The sequence below is a fragment of the Vulpes vulpes genome, chromosome 10, assembly GCF_048418805.1.
Source record: "Vulpes vulpes isolate BD-2025 chromosome 10, VulVul3, whole genome shotgun sequence".
Classification (NCBI taxonomy): domain Eukaryota; kingdom Metazoa; phylum Chordata; class Mammalia; order Carnivora; family Canidae; genus Vulpes; species Vulpes vulpes.
Window position 1 is genome coordinate 35,714,498 of NC_132789.1, and position 20,980 is coordinate 35,735,477.

The following is a 20,980-nucleotide window of genomic DNA, read 5'->3' on the forward strand; positions in this document are numbered from 1 at the left end:
CGGAACCTGAGCAAAGACAAGAGCGGGAGTCGCCCTGGAGGCCACGTCAATACCAGGATGGGATGAGACACCCAGGCTCTCCGCTTCCTACAAGGAGGGAAAACCCGACCTGAAACCAGGACTCCCAAAGGAAACAAACACGGTCCTGGCTCTGAGGACAAACACACACAAATCTCAACAAGAGCTCAGCATTCTGACATATAATTATCACACACATATGAGCACATAATCAAAACTCACCATGGACACTAGGAAACAAGCCACAAACACAGATTTACACCACAAAAGATTCCAGATACCAGCATCATCCAGTGCAGGGCGTGAAAGAACTCCATTTGATGTTCCTTCAAGTATGAACGATGGAGTAAAAAACAAAACCAAAATGAGCCAGCAAAAAAGAGACCATTAAATACTCAGGCAGACTTGAAGCAGAAACTGAGCTTTTAAAAATGAAGAAATAGAGCAGCCCGGGTGGCCCAGTGGTTTCGCACCACCTTCAGCCCAGGGCAGGACCCTGGAGTCCCGGGGTCGATTCCCACCTTGGGCTCCCTGCATGGAGCCTGCTTCTCCCTCTGCCTGTCTGTCTGTCTGTCTCTCTCTCTCTCTGTGTCTCTTATGAATAGATAAAATCTTTAAAAAAATAAAAATAAAAATGTAGAAATAGGGATGCCTGGGTAGCACAGTCGGTTAAGCATCTGCCTTCTGCTCAGATCACAACTCAGGGTCCCAGGATCAAGTCCGATGCTGGGGCTCCCTGCCCACGGGAGAGTCTGCTTCTCCCTCTCCTTCTGCCACTGTGCACTCTCTCTCTCAAATAAATAAATCAAATATTTTTTTAAAAAGTAAGAAATATAATCATTGAAATTAAAAACTCCAAGGATGGGTTAAATAAAAAATTCAACACAGCTGAAAAGAAAATTATTGAACTGGAAGCTAAATCTTAAGAAATTACCAAAATCAAACGGAAAAAAGGACAGGAAGGAAAGTATCAACTGCAAATTAAAAGACACAGAGAAGACAAAGAGGAGCTCGAAGACCTGCTTATGAAAACCAAAAGGAGCAAAGAGAGTGAGCAGGACAGAGACAGTGGTCAGAGCATTAATAGCGGGGGAATTTTCAGAGCCAACGAATGGCATGAATCCACAGACACAGAGCACACAACAAATAGAAAAAGGATAAAAACCAGAAAGCCACACACAGATGCAGGGCAGGAAAAGTGCAGGGCCCCAGTGACAAACAAGTGATCTCAAAACAGGCCAAGTCATTTACCGAAGAATGAAGGACGGGAGACCTAACAGCGGGTTCCCAAAGAGCAGCAGCAAAGCCGTGGGGTGACGAGCCGTATGATCGCAATGCCGCTGCCAGACAGCCACTGTCAGCGAAGACCCAGGAGAGCAAAATGAACACGCTTTCACGTAAACCAAGGTCGGGAGACGCTACCACCCAGTGCTTCCAAGGGAGGACAATTCTGAAGGAGCCACATCCCAGCACCGCAAAGGTACATACAAAGGTAAACATAACATCTGGACGTTACCCATGGTTTGACGAGTACAGCGAAACAGAACCGACGTACAGAGTGGAACACACAACAGGAGGGGACGCTCCTCCGCGGTGCCTGTGAGCTCTGCGCTGCTCTGAGAGGGGATGAACATCCTGACTGCCGACTGCCGTCCAAACTGTGAAGCACGCGCAGTGTACTTTCAGAGTAACCACAGCAGAACAGAAAGAGAGTGTGTTCCAACCCGCAGAGGGAAAAGTACTGAACGGGAACACAACTTGACAAAAGCTTCAATGTAAAAAAAAAAAAAAAAAAAAAAAAGCAATGAAAATGAATCAAACACACACAGTTAAGAGAATATTAGACTATACTTCAAAAAAAAAACCCAAAAATCTCAAAATGAAGAAAAGTACATTAGCTATACAATAAAAGACTGAAAATTCTGTCCACATTAAAATCACAAACTGTTCTCCAAAGGATACTAAAAAGAAAGATGCTCAACCTCACCATCAATCAGGAAAAGGCAAATTACATCCAGAGTGATATACTATCTTACACCCACTAGACTCGCAACAGAATGCCCAACTTGGGAAGGAAGTAGAGCAACAGATAAAATGTGATAGATTTTTACAATAAGAATTTTATTTAATCATAAAAAATAATTCACTATAATCACATGCAAACACTGAATCTGAACAACACAACTGAGTCCATGCATCCTGTAGAACGCTACATACAACATAACGTTTCTTTAAATATATATATATGTATATATTTATATTTTATTTATTTATCCATGAGAGACACAAAGAGAGAGGCAGAGACACAGGGAGAGGGAGAAGCAGCTCCCTGCGGGGAGCCGGTGCGGCACTCGATCCCAGGACCCTGAGGTCACGCTCTGAGCTGAAGGCAGGCGCTCCACTCCTGAGCCACCCAGGCGCCCCACAACACATTCTTAACCAGCCTACAAACAAGCAACACTGAGCAATACACAGAGCCTCTCTACACAGAGGCAGTAATTATGCGCCAGAATGGAAACAAGCAGCACCACGCAGTCTCACGCGGGGGTTTTCACTCTCGGTAAAGACTCCCTCAACACAAGACATGGTTTGCGGGTCCAGGTCTGCACATGCCCTCCCTGTCCCGCCAGGCTGGCACCCCGAGTGGCACAGCCCGAGGCTGTCCAACTACACAGCAACCACAATCTTCCCGGATAAGAGCCTCGATCAGAACCAATTCCAGGATAACAGGAAAGGCCTGGGCCCAAAGGACGCCCTAGGAACCCCACGCCTGGAGCGTCCCCTGATAACTTCTTCTACAATCACATCACTATTTATAGTTTTGGTTCAAGGTGAAAAGTGACTTGGGCTCAAACAGATTTTCCTTAATGCAGGTGGCCCTTTATCCTTTCAACGTCCTTGTTTATCATGTCACGTGAGATCTCTTAGATGCCCTCACTGTCGTCACCTCCGGCGACTCCGGCAGATGCTCTCTCATGCGCCCTCAGCTTCCCACGTTTCGACCACGCTGGCCCGAGCGGCCTTCCCAGACCTGGCCTTCCCCAGGCTGGCTCTGAGCTGGGCTCACCCAAAGGCCTGGACTCCATACATCAGAGCCTCGCACACGACCTCAGAACAGCAGGGGCAACCCCGGGGAACGTGAGATCCACGACCCGCCCGCAAACGGCTAGAAGGCCGAGCGTGACTTATGTGTCAGTCGTGCACACACACCCTCTGCTCCACTCGTGCTCCGCTGCTCTCGGAAGTCAGAAGATCCACGGCTCCTGGGTCGCTGGAGCTTGGCCTGGAGTAGTAAGTGCAGGAAATGAGAAAGGAGGCAACCGGGAGGAGCCCAAGGGGCTGCAGGGGAAAGAAATTTGCCTGCACCGTCAACCTCCGCACTTAAAAGGAGCTGGGGCCCCGGAGGTAAGGAGACTTGCCACCAGCCTCCTGCCTAAGCCACTTGTCACCTCTTGCCAAAACTATTAATAGTGATTTGAGGTTTTTAGAAGAAATTGTTCTCTACGAAGACCTCTTGCAGGCATTTTCTCATTTGAGCCGTACGATCTTGAAAGTGGGCAAGTGTTATTTTATTTTATTTTATTTTTTTTTTTTTTGGGCAAGTGTTATTTTAAAGGCAGCAGCTGGCGTTCCCAAAGCTTAGGGGCCTTCCCCTGACCGTCATCCAGCGCCTGGGAGGCGAAGGAACCACCTCTGTGGCCCCTCATCCCAACCCTCTGCCGTCGCAACATATCGTAACGCGGGATGCTTTCAGCCCAAGAGTCTCTGTGCGCCACATCCGCTTCCCCGGCCCACAGACACAGCAACGGCTCTGCCTGGCGAGGGACCCAGCGACGGCCGTGGGACTACATGTCTATACCACAGACACCTCCAAAGGTAGACGATCCACCCCGGGGGGTTAAGAAACGCGCGTATCCTGCTCACACGCCTTCCTTTACACTTGAAATCACAGTGACCACTGCTGGGCCGCCTCACATGTTCACGCAACGTTTCCGAGCCCCGTGGAGATATATTCCAGACGTCACGTTCCAGACGTCACAACGCTTCCCCTCTAAGTACTTCAGAACTGACTTCTTGAGAATGGGGGTGTCCATACGTGAGGGTAACGCTGTCATCACTCAGGAAACACCGCACGGACGCAGTACTTTACCACCATATCCAGTCGACACCACAGTGCGTTTCACAGCACTTCTTTCCTCCAAGCTCAGGGTCCTCCAGGGGCAGGTGCACCGCTTCCGGCTGCCAAGACGCTGAAACACACAGCACCCACAGTTCAGAAGAACAGTCCTCCACCACCCCTGCGGAATTAACAGAGCATTTCCACTTCGGCCGGTCTGACTTCTCCTCATGATTCAACTCAGGCCATGCGTTAGGGGCCAGGAACCTCGGAGGTGAGGCCTTCTTCTCCGAGGGTCCAACTCGGAGGCACAGACAGACGTCCATCAGCCCCTCTTGGCAATACCTACTCTAATCACCCAGGCAAAGTGCTGTCCAATTTCTCCAGTAAAAAATTATTTTTCTGGGCAGCCCCGGTGGCACAGCGGTTTAGCGCCGCCTGCAGCCCAGGGTGTGATCCTGGAGACCGGGGATCGAATCCCACATCAGGCTCCCGGCCTCTCTCTAGCTGTGTCTCTATGAATAAATAAAATCTTAAAAAAAAAAATTATTTTTCTCTTAAAACTAGTAAGTCATTGGTGAGGAGACACTCTGAGGCTATGAAAATATCTTCTCCCTCAGCAAAAGGATCCACGGGTTTCGCATCCATCGCTGACCCGTACCTGGCACGGACTTCACTGCAACAGCAGCAACGTGCCCAACATTCCAACTCCGGCCCCGTCCACATCCCCCTTCGTGACACGGCACCACGTCAGTCGCTCATTTATTTATCCACTTGTCGTCACACCTGGAGGTCTAGCTGATCATCTTCACCACGTGGTGAATAATTTATCGCTGGACTAAACTGTCCTGGTGCTCAGCTCGACTCACACCTCCCTCCTTTATCTCTGCAACGCGCCCCCCATCATTGTTTCATTTTCTTGACATTTATTTCCTTACTTTTGACATTAAAAACAGAAAGTGCTGGGCTCCTCTTGCGCCTGGTTCCTCCAGTGTCCTGGCTCCTCGGCGGCAGAGGGTGCAGGGCCTCTCTGCTTCCACAACTGCTCTGCGTGTTGGCATGAGCCACATTTCCCGCTTCTCTGCGTTCTCCTCTCTCCTAAGGCGGACAGTGGGGGGGGCTCCGTGTGCTCCAGAGGGCAGCTGGGTCACCGGCAGGCCCCCTCGCCCCAGGAGGCCTGGCTGGGGCGAGTCTCTGAGCTGTGTCCCCAGTCCTTGCACAGGGCCCCTGCTCCCGGTGGTCCTCCTGCTGTCCCCCAGCTGGCGAGGCCAGAGCCCTCTGCATCCCCCAGAAGCGCAGGACTCGGCCGGGCCCAGGTACTCAGTACTCCGTGTGGCCCCCGGTCCCCGCCTGGCATCCGGGGCTCCTGCTAGGTGCGTCCCTGCGCACACACACCGCAGTCTGAGTCCCCTCCCACAGCAGCCCTCTAGGACCGGGCCCTACCAACTGAGCAGCTCCGACGCCGCGCGACCAGCACACCACCCCACCGCTCGGGCAGGGACCAGGCCCAATGGGTGTCTTCCCTGCCCCTGGGGACCACAGGGCTGGCTGCTGCTCCCAGTCACCCCGGGAGGGCAGGCCCAGCACCATCGCTCGTCTTTCCCTCGTCGGTGATGCTTCAGGAGCAGGAGCTGCGTCCTGGGGGGCTGCGCATCCGGACGCAGAGCAGAAGTGCACGCCCTTCACTGACACAGAAACTCTCCTTCCAACAAGGCCTCCCGGAGGTGCATGCGTTTGCTTTCACCACAACACCGGGGCCGACCGGCACCTTCCACAGGAAGCACGAGGGGCCGCCTGCAGTCCTCCTGGAAGGCTGATGGTCCCTTCGGAAGCCAGCTGCCTACCCTCCGACACGCATTTCCACAATTCTTCCTGCAGCAGACGACAAAACTCCACAGACTCCAAAGAAAGAAAACGCAGTTGCTGCTCTTCATTTTTCTTGTCTGTGGGCCCGTACGTAGGCTGGGGAGGAGTCCGCACAATAGAAACCATCTTCTGGTGTGTCTACGTCCCTACTTCTAACCACTGATGAGAAAATGAGGAAAAATGGTCCAAAAAACAAAAGGGTCACCTGGGTGGCTCCGTCGGTGGAGCATCTGCCTCAGGCTCAGGTCATGATCCCGGCTCCTGGGATCTGCCCCTCCCCTGCTCGTGTGCTCTCTCCTTCTGTCTCTCTCTGTCCCTCTCTGTCAAATAAATAAAACTTTTAAAAAATGGGCAAAAAAGAAACAAAACTCTGAAACCCCAGACACAAAGTTAATTGGAAGAAAATTGTCAAATAAGAGTAGTATTTTCATCACCACATTCTGGAGAAGACAGCTCTAATCGAGACACGGGCCACAACCAACCAGGGTATCGCACAACGAGTGCTTTCAGCAGAGCAGAACCAAGGCCGGGGATGACCAATGCGGCCGCACACTTCAGCCCCGCGTGCTGAGCAATTTCCTCATCCAGTCTTTATTTGCTTCAGCGTGAACAGCAGCCCCGGCCGTCCATGCACGGCATAATTTAAGCCCTCAGCATGCTCCTCAGTCCTCACCCCACCTCCGTGACAAACCACACAGTGTCTGAGCTGTCACAGGGCTTTCGGCCCTGCTGTTTCCATCGAGATCCCTGGCCTATGCACAGCCAATTAAAACTGCATGTCATTCTCTGTCCAAAAGTCTTAAAGATAATAAGCCAAATGAATGGATGACACTATCGTAACAAGTTCATTTTATTAAATTATTTCAATATTACCCACATCCAAGAAAGTCTCACATGCACTTGGAAGGAACAGGCACAAATATGAAGTCACTGGTGTCCTTGAATATTAAAATAACTTTTAGATTTCTGATAGCCGGAGCGAAGGGGGAAATGGGGCAGACCACATAATTCTGATCAAAGGAAGAATATAAAGAGGCTTTTATCTCTAAAGACCGAAAACTCGAATCATTGTTTCTTTAAAGATTTTAAGATTTTATTTATTTGAGAGAGAGATTGTGCACACACGCATGAGTAGGGGGAGGGGCAGAGGGAGAAGCAGACCCCCGCTGAGCAGAGAGCCCACCGTGGGACTTGACCCCAGGACCCTGAGGTCATGACCTGAGCCGAAGGCAGATGTTTTGCCGACTGAGCCACCCCTGTGCTCCCCTGAATCATCTTTTACCAACAGCTTGCACAATACACGTAGAAGTACTGTCACAGGGTTTCTTACATTTCTACTAAATAAGAGCTGTGAACAGAATAGTAAAGTGTAATCAGAGCAGGTACTCACAGAGTTACTGATAATACAGGGGGGAAAAACACCTTTTCCCTGTGTCAGGTTTAAAAAACCCTAAATAAGATGACTGACGACACACTGCTATCACAGAGAGGTTAGTCCTCAAATCAAGGCCTTCCAGGAAAAAAAAACATTTGAATGTGATCACTTATACAAAATCCCAGAAATAACTGAAATAAAAAAGGTTTTCAGAAATTTCAACAACTATTTCACAACCCAGAAAGTGATGGCCTCATTTGGCGGGAGGAGGCATCCTGTATACATCACCCCCACCCCCTGTGGATTCATCTGTCACTTACCAATGACGACCCCCGTATTGGCCACCTAACCAGAAGGGGGGCAGCATTCCTGATGTGTGTGCTGACGTGTGTACGTGACTTTATTTTCTACCTTAAAAGGAATATACACAGGCTACCTGTTTGTATCTTTTCTTATTTTTTTGTTTCCCTCAGTTTTCACTTTTCTTAATAGTAAAAAACTATTGTAACTGTTTGGGGACAGTGCCACCCTTTGACTAGCTGTTTGCCTTATAAACTCCCTGTATCCTTGTATTCCATGCAAATCCCAGTTGCTGCAAACTCAGAAGCCTGCTGCAAGAAACACCACCTGGCTGTCCTGAGGCGCCCGGCGTGGGACGCTCAGTAAAGATGGCACAAGCGTTTGGTGGACAAGCGCCCCCACACCGCTCCTTCCGTGGGTCTATCAGCATGATTACTACTGAAGCAGGGACAAGAGCCACTACCCTACACGTGGAAAAAAGTCTTCCCAAATCCCCCCGGCAGCATTCAAACTACGGTCTGCAAATTGCAAAGCTCCCGGTCTGCCCGTTCCACCAAGCGCCCCACCAAGGGGGCCGGTGGAACCCACTCATCCTACCCGGTGATCTGCCTTCTTCCTCTTGTCTGCTGCCGTCAGGACCCTCCCTACTGCAGGAGACCAGAATATGTCACCCAAATGTGCCTCTTTGGCACAAGGGTCATTGTGAGCTAATTATTAGACACAGAAGCAGCTCAGAAAACAGAGTACGGGAAATGTACATGCACAAAGGAAGTCTCCTGCACAAGGGTGCTCCTCCGTGTGTCCCAGGAAGAGAAGGAAGAACAGGGCACTCACAAAAGGACCCACGGAGAAGCAACCTTCCTTGTTTGCCGTACTCTCCTGACCACCTCACCGCCACCTGCTCTCCACACCTGGCTTTCTTCGTTTTAGCCAAAGAGGGTAGGTGAGCCCAAATGCTGGCCACCCCGAGCTCCTCGTGTATACAGGAGACACACACACTGACAAATACACTGCTTCTCTCCTGCTGCTCTGTCTTTTGCTACAGGAGCCGCAGCTGAGAACCTAGAATGGGAACCTAGAATGGACAAGGAAAACACTTTTGGCTCCCCTGACTCGTCACCCACAGCTTGAGTGAGACTTCTGGGGGTGTCCCCGCGTAACAATCCCACCATCTCCACTGACCGAGCGCTTGGGATGCACCCGCCCTCAGCCTCGTCCGAGCAACGGCGAGAGAAGGCAGGCACCGCTCCCCCTCTCACAGGTACGACAACGAAGGTCAGAGAGAAAGGGTAAGAAATCGGCTTGCAGGTGGCAGAGCCAGGATTCCAACCCAGATTCTGTGGCCAAATGCAGGCGTGGATTACTTGCGTTCACAGGTGTAGTCAAACTTTGCATCAACTCAGATTATTTCATGAAGCCCTAAATATGCTCAAGCTTTGGCTTACACATACCTCTGCAATCCTCCCCAAAACTGCTCACCTGGAAGATGGCCTGTGCGTAACCTTAGATGGGCCCAGCCACCTTTTCCTAGTGCTACATGGTTCAGGTTGGGATTTTCTCACTTGCTAGGACCGTGGGAAACACCGATAGCTGATCTCTTTCAGTGGGCGGGCCACTGAGTGTGCCAGGGCAGGAGGGGACCTACTGAGTGCGACCACCAGGCCCGGGGCTGGGTTAGTCCCCAGGGACAGTCCGCTCCAGGTCACTGGGGACACATAATGTGTCCACCGATACGAGACAGGTGCCACAGACACCCAGAGGAGGAGGTACGCATCCTCACGAGAAGACATACGGAGGCTGAGTGCAGTGACAATAGGGTATTTTTACAGAAACTAATGTCTCTGTGTCACGTTCTAAGAACAGAAACCATAGGCAAGTATTAAAATCTCCCTGGAATCTGAGACAAAGTAAGATGGTGAAAAATAAGTGGAGAGAATTCCCTCCAAGGAATTCTTTTATTTTACTTTAGGCTTACATTCTTTTTGAAATTTGACAGAACCGGCACAGGTCAGGATCTTAGGGAGTATTTTTTATTTTCATTCAGGATTTTGTAAAGGTGAATTCCTTTTTTTTTTTTTTAGACTTTATATACTAGTGCTTCCTTCCTTTGCTGTGGTTTCCAGTGTAGTGTGAGGCTGAAGTATTCGTGAATACCAGCAAGTGTGGACAGCACGAGGCCCTTGGCTCCATCGGCTTTAACCATCGGCTTAACTTTTGAATGAAAAATGAGTGACAGGAAGATTCACTGTCAGCTCATCTGAATCATCATTTGTCAACAGACAGTATTTTACCTCCTCAGAACCTATTAAAAGTTCATTATTTGTAAATGTGTTTACCCACATATAGAAGCACATTCATGCAATTTCTGACTTATTTTCATTGTACAGAATAATGAATAGTGGTTCATTATTATTATTATGAATATATTTCGTTTGTTATTATTAATAATATTAATAATCCATTCGTTATTATTAGCTTATTATGTTAAGAGAACATACATAAACCCGTAAGAAAAACACTTATTCTTAAATAAAAAACTTAATATGCACATTTACACGAATTTAATAGGAAAAAGGGGAAAACAGAAAAGCTTTAATAAATACATGGCTATGTGAACCACAGTACATTTAACATAGAATGCTATATACCTGTTAAAAAACATTCTCTGTATCTTAGGACTTCCCTGAAGAATTAAAAACTTTTACAACCACAACTGCACCCCTACATATTTAAAATATTAGTTTTTAAAGCTCTCCCATAGTATGTGCCCAGCTATCTGCACACGCGCACACACACACACGCACACACATACAGTAAAAGGTCTCCAAAGACACCAAACAGTAAGTGGTTACCGCCAGAGCCAGAAAGGAGCTGGGGGACAAGATGGTCAATGGGGACTTTGTGGGTAATATTTAAATCTCTTATGTGATGTACTCGGGTCACCTGCACAACTGAGAAAAACGTTAAAGCATCTGGCACCCTAACGATGGCCTGTCACATGGCCCTGGGCTCACTGTCACCTGCTCAGCAGGTCTCTCCCCTCTCGCGGCCCCTCGGTCGGGTTTGTGCCAGCAGCGGGATTCCAGGAGGCTGTATTCCAGTGTTCCCGTCATCACAGCACCTCCTACCCTACCTCATGCACCCCCAACTATGACAGGCCCAGGTCAGTGCAGGACTGCAGAAGCAACGAGGACATGTCTCCACGCGTTCCTCACCTGGAACTGCCTGGTGGGTGACATGGGTCCCTCTGGTTTACTGGGAAGGGGGACGTTTTAATTAAGACTTTATTTTTCAAGAAGAGTCTTCTTTTCGTTGCTTTCCCAGATGGGTCTCACTGGGAAAACAGGATGAAAACAGGACAATGTCTTTGTTCCTGCTGAATCCAGAAAAGTGTGACTTTTTATTCCCTGGATAATCACACGTATGCTGGTGTCCGTCCTCCCACCAGGGCCAAAGGAGGGCTTGGCTGAGTCTAGGCCTCAGGGGCAGGAGGAAGGGGGCCTGCGCTGTGTGATGCCCCCAGAGGAGGCTGGCCCGCCAGCTGGCGCCCCGGAGCCTGGCTGTGGCTGAGGTGCATCGCCAAGGGCCCTGCTCACAGCAACGAAACTCACACCATCCGAGTCATCCTGATGTCGTACCTCTGTGGGTCTTCCGCATTCATCACGGGCACGTCTGACTAGGTGAGCATTATCCTGCTGCAGGCTCAAGACTCCCTCACCAGCAGCCTCAACTGCTTTTACTGGAAACGTCTCCTCTGTATTATCTTCCTACATTCCCCGTCTCCTGAGAGTGGGGTCTAGGAGTAGCCGAGGAAGACGCGAGTCTTTAACTCCCCAGACTTGGACAGAGTGATGCGGGTCTCAGCCCCGCAGCCACAGGGTGGGCCCGGCCCCGCCGGCGTCAGCTCCAGGCCTGAGCATAGGCCCTCTGACTTTGCAACAGACCCGGACACACGGATGCGCTGGCACCTCAGGCCCTGGGGGCCTCAGGAACCACCGCCGGCCCCCAAACCCCCTGCCCTCCAAATTGGCTGAAAAACAAGACCTAAATCCTGGACAGGCCGATTCACTGCGACGGCTCTGTGGCCGCACCTCTGCAAACCAGAAACCGCCCCCCAGGCCGAGGTGGGTGGCCGGAATGCTGGCTCATCTAGAGCACTGTCCCCTGAGCCTCGCTCGCCTCTGACCCAGCTGCTCTGGGCCGGGTGGGTGTCCCCCAGCCACGGAGAGACAGGAGGGTGCAGCGTTGCTGTGGGGAATGGGGAATTCCCTGAGGGTTTCGAGCGAGGCAGGCCAAGGGTGCCTCGTGGTACTAACCTGTTAGACCCGACTACACTGGTTGCCAACGGAGCCTCCCCACCCACATTCGCTCCTGCCATCAGAGCCCTCAGTTCCTTGGGCCCAAATCAACAAATTCCAAGTAGAACAGCTCCTTAGAATCCCAATACCAGGAATATCTGGATTGAAAAATGATTAGGTATTGAAACATTTGGATGCAAGTTTGTACCCGATATCAGGTTTTTATTCAGCATGTGAAACGGTTTGTTTTAATCATCAGACGTGTTCAGGTTAACCACTCCCCGCAGCACACCCGAGACAATTCCAGGTACGCGAGTCAATGCAGGTGAACGTTCCCACTGACGCCTTTCCGGCACCTCCCCAGGTCTGCATGGTTCCTTTACTAAAACGCGGCTGTGTTCCTACATGCTCCAGGACAGGCTCACGCGCTTCATTCCGCGTCAACATCGCTGTTGTGGCGACACCTTGTCCCTGTGGGCGGTAGGCAGCCTTGCCCTCGGGCCGTCTGGCTCCAACACAGGTGCACACAGTGCTCACTCGCTAAGCCTTCTGAGCGGAATCTCTGGACACCACCGGCTTCCCCAGGAGCCACTCTGCGGGGCAGGCTGTGAGCCACAGGAAGGCCGCGCCGCTGACCGGGCCGTGGGGATGCAGCCGGGCCCTGTTGCCGCCGCTCGGTGCCGTGGCTCCCCCCAGGGTCTCTGCCGCCCTTCCTGCCAATCCACTGCTTACCCAGTTTTCAAGGTGCCCCAATCCCCGAGTCCACTGGACATCCTCGGCGCAACACGCCATCTGGCTCAGCAGAACCCGAGTCCTTCCCCAAATCAAGACCTGACATCACCCTGTGGGCTCATCCCTTTACATCCCTAAACCTTATCCACCTGTCCTTGCCCCGACCTCTCGGTCCAAGACCGACGGGATCACCAAGTATTCCAGAACGTCTCGACCCCATCCGGTCCTTGGTGCAAGCCTCGTTTCCTCCCCATGGGAGCTTTATGGCCCCCGAAGAATTCCACGAGGCTCGGGAGCCCTGAAGCCAAAGTCAGTCACAGCCGTGCCACTGCTGCTAAATCCCGGGGTCTCTGTCCCCAGCCCCAAGTACTCAGCATCGCCGCTTATCTGCCGGGACCACGTGTCAGCGGGACAACGTGCAGCAGTACTCATCAGCGTCCCTGCGGGGGACGGAGCAGCCCCCCGGGGTCCCTGAGGTCAGAACCCGTCTACACCACGGGAGAACAGGAGCTGCCCCGCCCGAGCACAACCATCACCCAGGAAGGTGGCCTCAGCCATCTCCCTTCTCCGGGCAGGTGCTTAGCCTCGTGCTGCGCGGGAACCCCACGGCTCGCTGCGGGGTCACATTCTCAAGCGCCCCAGGGCTTGCCCACAGGGACGCCCTTCGGTGGGGGGGGGGGTCCCCAGGATGGAGGGCATTTAGCCTCCCTCGGGCTCCAGCATCACCCCACCCTGTGGTCGCCGTGACCAGCACCAATGTCCTCGCTGGTCTCTAGACACCGTCCCCCACTGGGACCCCTTTACCTGCTGGGCGACGTGGAACTGAGTCCCAGGAGGCAACAGGAAACGGAGGATAGAGATGGAGTGGGATGGGAGGGACCCGGAGGGGTGGGATGCAGGGCACCCGGGGAGGGGAGGGGAGGTGCGGGGGTGGGAGATGTGGGGTTCGGGGCAGGGGACCCGGGGAGGGGAGGTTCTTTGGATGGGACCCAGGACACCGGCACCCTGGCCCCTCCCCCCGGAGCTGTGATCTAAGGGCCGCTGTTCTGGCCCCAGAACAATGCCCGCTGCTGACCTCCAGCCCAGCAAGGCCACTGGCTGCTTTCGTCTCGGCCACAGTGTCCCTGCCTGTCACTGCACCACGGTGGCAGGGGCATGCTTCCTGACGTCACCTGTACGTGCAGGTGAGACCGCAGAGCTCAGCGGATGAGCCACCTTTTTTAGATCCTGTCAAAAACTCAAGACACCTCCAATTGGCTGCGGTTCTCAAACTTCTAAAACTTATTTAAGATGCAAAGAGCTCAGTGGAATGCAGATTTCCAGGCCCTGGTGCTGCTAGATGTGGGGGAGGAGCTGCAAACGTGAACCACGGGAAGGCTCCCTGAGGCCCGCCCGCCACCAAGCCACAGCTCAGGAAATAAAACTCGGCAACTTCCCCACGTCTTCCGTTCTCTCCCCCTGAGGTGTTTTACTCTCCACCTGCAAAAGGAAAACTAAACATCTAGTCAACAGAAGAGAAATAAGAGAACTTAATTCAGAAAGAAAATCAGTCAAGTCCCTACTGGAAGGCTCTCCTGTAGACACAGCAGCCAGTTCGCACTGGTTTCCATTGAAGGGCAGCTGACTAGAAGGCGATTTTTTTTTTAAGATTTTATTTATTTCTGAAACACAGAGAGAGGCAGGGACACAGGCAGAGGGAGAAGCAGGCTCCTGTGGGGAGCCCGACGCGGGACTTGATCCCAGGACCTGAGATCACGCCCTGAGCTGAAGGCAGACACTCAACCGCGAGCCCCCCAGGCACCTCTATCAGACGGTGATCACGTGTGACCTCAGAGCCCGCTGACCCGCGCCGTACAGCCTGACACTTGCACAGACATCACTGACTCCACAGTACTTGTTACTTCATCCTCATGAAAGATTATCCTACCTCACTGTCGGATTTATCTGCATCGGTGTGGGATCGGAAGGGGCCCCCCCAGGTGCCACGTCACACGCCCACACACCAGCAGACTGGCCACAGCCACCCAGGGAGCAAGGCCGGCAGAGCCAGCCCAGGGAGGGGAGTGGTGGCAGATGAGCCAAGCCGGGTGGAGCTCCGGTGAGGAAAGTGGTGGCACCTGTGCCCACGGACAGCGGACAGGCCACCTGCCAGAGCCTTGGAAGCCCTGAACACACGTAAATACCACCGCGCTCACTCCTGCCCTCACCGGATCCGGTTAGGCGTCTGCCATATGCCAGATGGTAGGAGGATGGGGTACCAGCAACGACACGGCGGGATGCAGCGGGGTGGCCTCTACCTGACAGAAGGGTATTTCGAGGGAGAACTGGAGAAAGAATACAAGTCCACAAAATCTTGAAAAGGACGGAGGAAAGGGGAAGCGAATGGCACTCTGAGGAACGGAAACCAAGTCTGCACGGTGGGCCCACGGAGAGGGAGAGGACACAGGTCGTGCTGGGGATGGCGGGCTCGGGGGTGCGCAGACTGATTCCAGCTTACGACGGGAGACTGGGGGATGAAGCGTGTTCTCTCCTTGGGGAGGGGGGTGAACTGCCAGGGTGCACCTCACAGAGGATGGACGAGAGCCACAGGAGCGTGGAGGGGACCACAGTGACCCCCGTGACCACACCAGGAGGACGGCAACGGGAAGGGACAGCGGGTGGGCCCGGGATACCTCTGGAGGCACCAGCAGCGGTGGCTTGACCTGGGAAAGCGACCGAGCGCTGCTGTGGCTGCGGGGCTGGGGACACACTCGCAGGGCACAAACCTCAGGGAGGGTGTGAGCTCTGGAAACGTGGGGGTGTGGCCCGGGGCGGCCGAGAGCGTTACGCCTCCCGCTCCGCAGCCTGGGTGACTTTTGTGCGAGTCATGCTGTTACACCTGTGAAGACCTCACCCAACAGAGACACGATCACATAAACCTAATTTTCTAAATCGCAGCACTTACTGCAGCTTTTACTCTCGGAACAATTTGATTCAAGCCTCCAGGAAGCTCCTGCTACTGAAAACATAAGGATTTCGCCTTTTCCTGCCTTGCTAAGAACGGCTCGCCGACAGGCCTCCGTCCTTCCCTGCCCGGCCCTGACCGTGTGGTGCGGCACCCCGTCACACCGCCACCCTCCACGGGGATGAGACCAGGACAGCGGCCAAGATCCCGGAGGTGCAAGATGAAGGCCCTGCCCCTGGCTGAGCCGCCCACCCTGGGCCGTCTGGGGAGCAGAGGCCCGTGTCAGTGCATCAAGAGACCAGGCCGGGCTCCAAAAGCCGTGAGTGAACCCACCTGTAGACTCACCTGCAGAGGAAACGGACTTTGGGGGCCTGGGGCCCAACGGTGGAGCATCTGCCATGGGCTCAGGTCGTGATCCTGGGGTCCTGGGGTAGAGCCCCTAGTCCGGCTCCCTGCTCAGTGGGGAGTCTGCTCCTCCCTCTGCCTCTACTCCTCCCCCTGCTCATGCTCTCGCTCTCTCTCTCTGTCCCCCCCCTCACTCATTCTGTGACAAATACAAGCTTTATTTTTTTAATTTATTCATGAGAGACAGAGAGAAAGAGGCAGAGACACAGGCAGAGGAAGAAGCAGGCTCCTCACAGGGAGCCTAATGCAGGACTCAATCCCAGGACTCCAGGATGACGCCCTGGGCCAAAGGCAGGCACTAAACCACTGAGCCACCCAGGAATCCCCTAAATAAAATTTTTAAATAAACAAAAAAAAGAAAAGCACCTTTACTCCTAGAGCTGACATTCCTTTGCAAGTGGACATGTCCCAGGAGAAGGCACTCCCCGGGCAGCTGCTCCCCGCAGGCGGTGGGGGTCTTCCTGCCGACAGGGTGCAAGGGGACCACCTTGAGCGCTGTATCCAGAGGTGGATGAGGGCCCACGGGCCACGGTGGGAATGCTGCAGGCAGCCCGAACCCCGCTTCCACGCGTCCCTCCCCAGCAACATGGTTGGGGAGGGGGAGGCACATGACACAGGTGTGTGTAAACAAGCTTTGCCAGGGTTGGCCAGAAACACATTCATTATGCTTTAAAATTACTTACGATTACTTAAAAAAATTTCAGAAAGACCCGACGCACACACGTGTGTACCCAGCCCTGTTTTGAGGCGCTGCCCCTGGCTTATTCTTAGATACCTGTTGGCGGGATGGAGTACAGGAGGCCTACAGGATTGAGATAAAGAAGAAAAACTAAAATTTCTGACACCACCGATCTGGGTGGAGAGCAGGAAATGTACCCATTTGCCCACAAAAAATTAAATGTCAAGAATGAGAATTTATGAATAACATGAGTCAAAGTGCCATGAAGAAAAGTCTGAGAGAAAAGCCATACAGAGAATATGTACCTCGCGTAAGACTGCATACAGCCGACCGTGAGCCTGGGTCCACTTACATGGGGACTATTTTCCATAAACGCAGGACCGTAATGCAAATTACCTTCTGTCCCTTAGGATTTTCCTGACAGTTTCTCCAGCTCACTTTATTGCATGAATACAGTACACGTATATAACAAAAAATATGTGTTAATCACCCGTGTTGGCTTCTGGTCAACAGTAAGCTGTTAGCAGGTAAGCTTTACGAAGTCAAAAGTCATATGCAGATTCTAAACCGTGTTGGGGATCGGTGCCCATAATCCTCGTGCCATTCAAAGGTGCACATATTTTATATTTAAATAAAATAAGAATGATATGGGCAGCCCGGGTGGCTCAGCGGTTTAGCGCCCCCTTCAGCCCAGGGTGTGACCCTGGAGTCCCGGGATCAAGTCCCACGTCGGGCTTCCTGCATGGAGCCTGCTTCTCCCTCTGCCTCTGCCTCTGTCTCTGCCTCTGTGTGTGTGTGTGTGTGTGTGTGCATCTCATGAATAAATAAATAAAATCTTAAAAAAATAAGAATGATATACACAGATATGATGTGTTACATGTCTGTTATACACGTGTAACATGTTGACAAATACAATATGTAACACATAATTATATATATTACTCATTACCTAAAGTATAGAAAGCTGTGTATTACCTACAACTTACAAGCTAAATACATCTCAATGACATATTATTCAAAAAGTCCCGATTTTTATTTGCTCGTTGGTTGTGATTTTTCAGCAGCCATTCACGCAGACGTTTTGGAGATTATAACGTAATGCTGAGTGCAAACCAAGGGAAGGTCAGTGTTCTCTGATCTCCCAGCCTGCATTGCTTTTAGCCTGCAACTTGCCTGCTGGTCAGAGCAAAGACAGGCCGTCATGCTTCAGACTTCGGCCCTCCTCCCTCGTCCAGCCGTGGCTACTCACTCCACTCTCAAGCCGATTTTAACAAGTGGTGTGAGGCACCCACATGACACGCAGCTGCCCAGGTCCACACCGTGAGCACCCGCTCCACCCTGACACCAACTGCCGGCTGCGCAGAGCCGTGAACATTTCAAGACAGACTTAGATCCTCTCATCCCAGGGCGCTCGCCGGGAAAAGGCTAGCAACACGGTTCACGAATGACCCTCAAGTCTGGGGCTGGTTCTCACGTCCCTGGGGACTCGGGGGAGGGGAAGAGGACAGAGGGACGGGACACAGTGAGCCTCTGCACGTCCGCACAGCAGGCCCAAAGCTGGCCTGCAATCAAGTTATTGTAAGAAGCCAAGGCGAGTCAACATACCTGTTTTCTGTCTGGTTGTAGATTATTCACTGTTAGAAAAAAGGGTTTGGGGTAAAAAAAACCTGCAAGTAAAGCAGAACAGAGTCCCAGGGATTGTCAGGAAGAGTCTCCTTAGGGACTGTGACCTGCATGTGAGCAAATCTCTCTGTGTGTCTCTCATTAATGAATAAATAAAATCTTTAAAAAACAACAAGAACAACTCAGCTTCTTGGACCCAATGACCATACCATGCTTGTGAGTAAACTCTTCAAGTAAATCGTTAAACCAGAACATTTTTTTATTTTATTTATTCATGAGAAACAGAGAGACAGAGAGAGAGAGAGAGAGAGAGAGAGAGAGAGAGGCAGAGACCCAGGCAGAGGGAGAAGCAGGCTCCCTGTGGGGAGCCCGACATGGGACTCGATCCCAGGACCCCGGGGTCACGCCCTGGACTGAAGGCAGACGCTAACCCCTGGGCCACCCGGGCTGCCCAAAACCACAACATTTTTTTCACTTGATTGGATTCCAAATGCCTTTTAAGCTCAAAAAAGAAAAAAAATTAAACTCAACATTCACTCAAGTGACAGAAAAGTGGCCGCTGAGGGCAACAGGCAAGCACGCAGGTCCATAGCTTCCAGAGCGGCCGGGCAGGCCCCCCCACGCCCTGCACACACCGCCTGCCGCGTCGGGCCCATCCTGCACGGAGACGGCGCCAGGGAAGGAAACGCCACCTCGGGCGCGCACGGGACACTCGGACGTGACCACACACAACAGCAGGTAAACCCGAAGCCTGTGAAGGGACCTGCCGGTCTTCGCGGGAACTCGGGAGAACCTTCCTCACCCGCATTTCACGGGAGGCGGCTGCAGCCCAGAGCGGGTGCAGGGGGAGCAGCCTCCCGGGCACCTGCTCCCGCAGATGGCGTCACAGAGCGGGGGACCGGACCCCCGTGGCATCTCTGAACCAGCCACCACCTACTCCAGCTCCAGGGGGGCCGGCCTGCGAGCCTGTGTGCGCCGACGCAGCCTCCCACCTCTAAGTCACGGTGCCGGCGGCCGCCAGGAGCCCCCTTCTGCTCATGTGCAGTTTTTGTCCTGAATAGCGAATTTAGATCAAAAGCGTCACTGCATAGCTCAGACAGTAGATGGGGGTGAGTCACTGCGAAGGCCAGGGAGCAAGGGTGGACCGGATCCTTGGAGCACTGACAAACCACGATGCCACCTGGCGGTGCTGGAGCAGGGGCTGCTTAGGAACATGAAGGAAGCTGGGGCGAATGGGGGGCAGGGGGGTGCACAGCAGCACTCCGGGAGGCCGGGCCAGGCACGTGAGCCCCACGGCCCGGGCCAGGGCGCCTGCCCTCTGCCCCAGACGAACAGTGACGTGCACGCTACTCACTTCCCTGAGCCCCCTCCACTCAAACCCCTTCACCTCCCGCTGGTGCCCGCTAAATACTTCGGCTGAAGGATTCAGCTTCTGTCGGGAAGAAGGAAAAGAGAAGTGAAACGCTCCCAGCCCGGGGGCCTCTGTCCCTCGAGGGCAAGAACGGTGCACGTGTGCGGTACCAACAAGATCAAAAACGGGGACGTGACCAGCTCTGCGAGGGCGCAGCAGCATCACCAAGCTCCCCCCAGGCAGCCCGGCACAGCCCAGGGGGTCAGGGCCCGGCCGTGGGACAGCCTCGGCGCTACAGCCACACAGAGAAAGCGCCCGTCCCCACGTGCTGCAACGGCATCCTCTCGGGGTGCCCGGGGGCTCAGCGGTGGAGCGGCTGCCCTCAGTGCAGGCTGTGACCCGGCGTCCCGCGTCGGGCTCCCCGCAGGGAGCCTGCTTCTCCCTCTGCCTGTGTTTCTGCCTCTCTCTGTGTCTCATGAATAAATAAAATCTTGAAAAAAGAGTAAGACAAACTCCCACCTCGAGGCACCAGTGCGCACCCCACGGAGGCCACTGTGGCTGTGACTCAGGGAACTCACGCCCGCTGCCGGGGACATGTGTGGACATGAGGCTCCGCGGAGTCCCTCGCTGTTTCCAGGGAAGCACATGCACGACCCGACACCAGGGGCCGAAGTAAACGCCTCCGGGCTCCACCTCCGAGGCCCAACAGGTGCAGGGTGAACGGCGTGACGTGAAGAGGTCGGGTGCGAGCACCAACTGGGTGACCCCGCCGCCCAGCCTCCCACCTCGTTCCCAGGACAGGGACGGTGATCGGGAGGGCGGCGGCCAGTGGGAAAGCAGCCGGGGCGCCACCGCAGCTCGCAGCAAGCCACCTGCCGGGCCCAGCAGCCAGTGCGGCATCCTCGGACACGGACGGAGGCCGCCTGTAGCGAGCAAACAATCACAAGCACAAGCACACGTGTCCATGATCACACAGGCCCACTGCCCCATCTGTCAGCCAGGGAAGAGCGCCCTGGGTCACAGCAAACCTCACTAGAGACCACTGATCCAGAAGAGTGGCCTTCAACTAGCGAAGAATTTAACGGTAGGGGCTTTTAGGAAGCACGTTCTTTATTCTTAAATTTTAAAATAGCCACGGCACACCCGACGCCAGGGACACCAGGCATGGAGAGGGGACGGCTGCAGCTGGTGGGCACGCACGGCTGGAGGCTGCACCCCGACCCAGCCCCTGGGCCGACCCCGGCTGACCGCAGGGCCGCCCGGCACAGCCCA

The 20,980-nt window shown here is 53.4% G+C and overlaps 1 protein-coding gene across 16 annotated transcripts in view; it reads right to left on the reverse strand.

Moving 5' to 3' along the window:
- The window catches only part of SGMS1 (sphingomyelin synthase 1), a 245,826-nt gene that overhangs the window by 177,826 nt on the left and 47,020 nt on the right, over positions 1-20,980 (reverse strand). For 5 of the 16 annotated variants that reach the window (XM_072723565.1, XM_072723558.1, XM_072723560.1 and 2 more), the window contains exon 3: positions 4,169-4,268. The exons of the other annotated variants lie outside the window; for them this stretch is intronic. The gene's annotated coding sequence lies outside the window, so the exon portion shown is untranslated. The remainder of the gene's footprint in view (positions 1-4,168; positions 4,269-20,980) is intronic. 16 annotated transcript variants of the gene reach the window in all.